A 6414-nucleotide genomic window follows, 5' to 3' on the forward strand; every position below is an offset into this window, starting at 1 on the left:
GCACCATGCAATATGTGCCCTCCTTACTACCCATCACCGGTCTATCCCATTCCCCCACCCCCCTCCCCTCTGTAGCCCTCAGTTTGTTAGAGAATAAGGTTTTAAAAAAAAAAAAAAGTCAGGTGGAGTGCCTGGGTGGCTCAGTCGGTTAAGTGTCCAACTCTTGATTTCGGCTTCAGGTCATGATCTCACGGTTGTGGGATCAAGCCCCGCATCGGACTCCGTGCTGGGTGTGTAGTCTGCTTGAGATTCTCTCCCTCCCTCTGCCTCTGCCCCTCCCCCTGCTTGCATGAGAGCTTGCTCATTCTCTCTCTCTCTCTCAAAATAAATAAAATCTTTAAGAAAAAATCAGGTTAACTATGCTAAAAGTGGAGGATTCTGGGAAGAGTGCAAAGACAGTCCACTGGTTTTGAATCAACCCAAGTCTCTCCATTAAAAATGAGGATGACAAACCCGCAGACTGGCTGACAATATCTACAACAAAACTAGGTGGCAAGGTGGCCCCATGCGCCAATTCTGACAGCTACATGCCCATATGAGCATCCGTGCTGGAAGACCCCAGACAAACCTCTGATGGTCCTCTGGACAAGAGAACTCCCAAATTGTCCACAGATACGCACTAGAAACTGTGGTGGCCCAATCTGAAAACCAAAGTCAAAGCAAGGAGGGTGTTCTTCAGGTGATAAGATCTGATGGTGGTAATGAAGCAGAGTTTCAGCTCTAAAAACTAACAAACCAAGGCTACCCTCAAGATAAAGCCTTGTGCTCAGAAGAAACTGCTGGGAACAGAATTCCAACTGAACAGTGTAAGGATATGAGATGCAGAGATGCAAAAGAGAAACAAAGTCTTAATAAAAGTGGGGATGGGAACCAAGCGAAGCAGTTCTCAGAAAGTACATGAGGATATTTTGTAAAACAAAACAAAACAAAAAAAGAAGAGTAGCCCTAAAGTTATCCTGACCCCTCCTCTCCCTCCTGAAATTACAGGAAAACTCGTTTTGCTTAAAAAATGAGCAAAAGAAAATCCCATATGAATTTATCACAGGAAAAGAGAATAAGGACCAGAGACATATACACTGAAGAGATGAAAACTGTAACCTAACATTTCAAAATAAGCTAAAGGAAATTGAGCTGTGTTACTGAACACACCGAAATTAGGTGATTAGAGAAAAGAGAGATTTTGAAAGAGGTGAAAGAACTCTAGAGAGAATTAGAAATAAAAGAAAAGATACTTTATGTGTGGTTTTTTTAAAGATTTATTTATTTATTTTAGAGAGAGAGCATGCGCAATCCGGGGTAGGGTCAGAGGGAAAGAGAGGGAGAGAAGTGGACTCCCTGCTGAGCTCAGAGCCCCACAAGGGGCTCAATCTCATGACCCTGAGATCATGACATGACCCGAAATCAAGAGTTGGACGCTTAACTGACTGAGCCACCCAGGCGCCCAAAAGAAAAGATAGTTTAAAAATGAAGACTAAACCAGTAGAAACAGGAATAAATAAACACAATGGATAATGCATAAAAAATAAAACATGGGAAGGAGAGAGTCTTAAAAATTAAAAAGAAATGAAGCGGCTTTGTGTTATAAAATAAACCTCCACCAACAATCCCTCTTTCTCTCACAGAAAACAACTACAAAGCTTAGACATAATGAAAAAAAAAATTGCTAGAAGGTACAGGAGAATGGACAGACTCAGACACACTCTGCTAGGGATTACCAGCTGCCAAGAAGAAAAGAAGACAGGCAGCTAAAACCAGTAAGTTTCCATCGTCATGGCTTTTAGCCTGAGGCTGAGGGCAGTCCATGCTGGTGCAAGCAGACATAGAAAACCCACAGTCTTCCTGGCCTGGGGAACCAGAAACGGCACGCTGGGCAAACCGTGAATCATGGTGAAGCAAGAAGGGGAGCCCCACCAGAGAAAGAACCGGACAGGGGACCTGCAAACTCCAAATATTCACCTCCCTGACTGACACCTGAAGCCCACATACAAAGCAAACTCAAAGCACCCTACTTAAAGGCAAAAGACCTGAACAGAGCAAGAAGTTACTGCACGAGCAACAGAGGCTGCAGTCCAAGCCCAGCCAAGAAAATGACCCACTAAAATAAAGAAAACACTATTCATCGGTGAGAAATGACAGAATGCAAAGTACCCACAACTGAACATTTATAACGTCCAGGATACAATCCAAAACTATCCAACGTATGAAGAACCAAGAAAATGAAACACATTCTGAGAAGAAAAGAAAATCAGTCTAGTTCCATCATGAAATGAAACAGATGTTGGAACTAACAGGCAAGGTATATGCGCGGCTGCTTTATAACTATCCTCGATGAAGTAAAACAAAACGTGCTTTCAATGTATGAAACTCTCATCAGAGAAATAAGAAGTCTCAGCAGAAAAATAAAAATAATTTAAAAAAAACCAAGATGGAAATCCTAGAACTGAAAAATATAATTTCTGAATTAAAAAAATTCACTGGAGAGACTTCAGAGCCAAATGGACATGACAAAGGAGAGTAAGTGAACTTGAAAATAGATCAACAGACAGTCTGCAAGGTTGAAGAACAGAGAAAATAAAAGAAAAATAAAAGACTGGGGGGGGATGAACAGAGCCTCAGAGACCTATTAGATAATATTACACAGTAAAATTATGGATGTGTAATTGGAAGGAGAGGACAGAACGAATGGAGCAGAAAAATTACATGAAGAAATAATAGCCAAAGATTTCCCATGCTAGTAGAAATCCATATGACATGCAAACTGTTGAAAGCCAAAGATAAACAATGTATCTTGAAAGCAGCAAGAGAAAAACAATATATTACATACATAATATAGACCTGTTGGGAATGATGGCTAAATTCCCCTCTGAACCATGAAGGCCAGATGAAATGGTATCCTTAAAGTACTGAAAGAAAAAAAAAAAACCTGTCAAATCAGAATTTTATATTCAGTAAAAACATTATTCAAGAATGAAGGAAAAATAAAGACATTTTCAGACAAAAGAAATCTAAGCAATTTGGTCACAGGCAAACTTGCACTACAAAAAAGGCTAAAGGAAGTTTTAGGGCTGAAGAGAAATGATACCAAATAGAAACCTGAGTCTTCAGAAAACAATGAGGAGCATCGGACATAGCAATCTCTTCATAAATACAAAAGAGTGCATTTTCTTTTTTTTCTTAGTTTCCTTATTAACCAAAGAACTTTAAAAATTAAATCATAACATTGCCTTGTGGGCTATGTAACATATGTAGATGTATTACATATAATAACTATAAAATAAAGAGTGATATAGGCCTCTACGTTTGCAAGATTTCTATGTATTAACTAATGTTGTACGTAACTGTATGTTAACTGTGAAAAATTAAGGATGTACATTCCAAACTTTTTTTTTAAGATTTTACTTTTAAGTAATCACTACACCCAACATGGAGCTTGAACTTACAACCTGGAGATCAAGAGTCCCACACTCCACCCACCAAGCCAGCCAGGCACCCCCAGGATGCATTCTAATTGCTAGGGCAACCTTTATTTGAAAATGCCAAAGATAATACCTAAGAAGCTAATGGAAAATTTTTAAAGACTGTAAGGAAAGGAATGGGAAATATATGCCACACAAACAGTAAACAAAAGTAGGCTGGAGTACCATTATTAATATCAGATAAATAGGTTTCAAAACAAAATATATTTTAACAAGAATAAAGAAGACACTTCATTACGATAAAATAGACGATTCAACAGGAAAACATAACAATCACAAATAAGTATGAACCCAACAACAGAGCTTCAAAACACATGAAGCAAAATTGACAGATTTAAAGGGAAAAAAGAGAAAATTTCATAATCATAGTTAAAAAATACAATATGCTTTTATCAGCAACTGACAAAAAACAGACAAACAGCAAGGGCATAGATTTGAACACATCACTCAACAACTGCAGAATATTCATTCTTCTCAAGTACACATGGAATATTTACAGTATAGACCACATTTTGGACCATAAAACAAGTCTCATTTAATGCCAAAAGACTGAAATCATATAGATTATGTTCTCTGACAAAATGGAATTAAGCTAGAACTCAAAAACAATAAATAAGATAACCAGGAAAAATCCCAACTTGGAAATTAACACAATAATAAAGAAATTTGGGGCCAAAGAAAAATTACAATGTAAATTAGAGAATATTTTGAACTGAACAATTCTGAAAATACAACCTATCATAATTTGTGGAATGCAGCTAAAGTAGGGTATACAAGGAAATCTGTGGCTTTACATGCCTACGTTAGAACATCAGAAAGGTTTCAAACCAATAATATAAGCTTTCACTCTAAGAAACTAGAAAACAAAGAGCAAATTAAATCCAAAGCAAACCAAAGGAAGGAAACTGTATAGATAAGTGCAGAAATCAATAAAATAGAAAATAGAAAACATTAGAGAAAATAAAGTCAAATGCTGGTTCTTTGAAAAGATCAATATGATAAACCTCTAACCACACAAGTCAAGAAAAAAGAGATATAAATTGCCAATATCAGAAATGAAACACAGATATGAAAAAGAATAAAGGGATAAAAGGGATTATTACAAATAACTTTTGCCACTAAAGGGACCACTGGACAAATCTGACAAATGGACAAAATGGTCATATTCCTCAAGATACACAAAGAACAAAATTGTAAAGAAGAAAAAACAACAACTACAAAAAACTTGAACATCTTCAAATCAATTAAATTGAATTTAAATTTTGAAACTTTCCTACAAAAAGAGGAAAGAAAAACAATCTTCAGGCCCAGTGGCTTCAGTCGTGGATTTTATCAAAAATTTAAGGAAAAATGGGGGCGCCTGGGTGGCACAGCGGTTAAGCGTCTGCCTTTGGCTCGGGGCGTGATCCCGGCGTTGTGGGATTAAGCCCCACGTCAGGCTCCTCCGCTATGAGCCTGCTTCTTCCTCTCCCACTCCCCCTGCTTGTGTTCCCTCTCTTGCTGGCTGTCTCTGTCTCTGTCGAATAAATAAATAAAAAATCTTTAAAAAAAAAAATTTAAGGAAAAATGAATATCGATTCTATACAAACTCTTTCAGAAAATACAGAAAAGGGCAACACTTCCCAACTCATCTTATGAGGACCATTTTACTCTGATTCCAAAACCAGACAAAAATACTACAAGAAAAGAAAACTATAGACCAATATCTATCATGAAAATAGATAGAAAAACCATTAACAAAATATTAGCAAATGGAATACAATAACATTTTTTTAAAGATATACATAATGGCCAGATGTGATTTATTTCAGGAATGCAAGGTTGGTTTATTATTGTGAAAGGCTCAAAGCTTTCTACCTGAGACCAGTAACAAAGCAAAGATGTCTACTCATATAGCTCTCATTTACATTGTTCTGGAGATCCTAGCCAGTGCAATAAGGCAATAAGAAATAAAAAGCATAATGGTGTGTATTGAAAACCTTAAGTAAGCCTCCCAAAAAAGTTACTAGACTAATAAGTAATGAGCATTGCAGCAGTGCAGAATATAAGATCAACATAGAAAAATTAACTGTGCTTCTCTATACTAACACCAAATAATTAGAAAATGAAACAACTCCACAAAAACACTGAGGAATAATTTAATGAATGATGTGACAATTGCCAAGACGTGACAAAGGGAAATTAAACAAGGCCTAAGTAAGTGTACATACATATCATTCCATGGATCAGAAAACCCAGTGTTGTTAAAATAGTAATCCTCCTCAAACTGATCTACAGGCCAAAATCCAAATAAGTTTCTCTCAAAAAAAATGACATGTTGGTTTTTAAATTTACACAGAAAGAAAAGGACCTAAAATAACTAAAATACTTTGTAAAAATAAGAATAAAGTTGGAAGACTTATACTACTTGACTTCAAGCCTTGCTATAAACTTACAGTAATAAAGAAAGTATGTCACTGGCATAAGGATAGACATATAAATGAATAAACAGAATAAAGTCTAGAAATAGACCCAATTATATATGACCGGTTGATTTTCAACAAAGGTACCAACACAATTCAATGGAGACAAGATAGTTTCTTACAACAAAGGGTGCTAGAAGAACTGGATATTATATATAGAAATAATGAACCTCGATTACCTTTTTCCAAACATAGGATTGACTCAAAATGTTCACAGACCTAAATGTTAGAAATTAAACTATTATATTTCTAGGAGAAAACCTTTATGTCATTAGGTGAGGCCAACATTTCTCAAACAGGATACCAAAAGCACAAATAATAAAAGGAAAAAAACTGGTAAAATGCTCTTCATGATTTGAAAGTTTCACTTCTCAAAAGTCATAGTTAGGAACACACAAAGGTAAGGCAAACTGGAAGCAAAATTTTTCAAGACAAAGAGCTTGTATATAGAATATATAAACAACTCCTACAACTCA

The sequence above is a fragment of the Ursus arctos genome, unplaced genomic scaffold (genome assembly GCF_023065955.2).
Source record: "Ursus arctos isolate Adak ecotype North America unplaced genomic scaffold, UrsArc2.0 scaffold_25, whole genome shotgun sequence".
NCBI lineage: Eukaryota > Metazoa > Chordata > Mammalia > Carnivora > Ursidae > Ursus > Ursus arctos.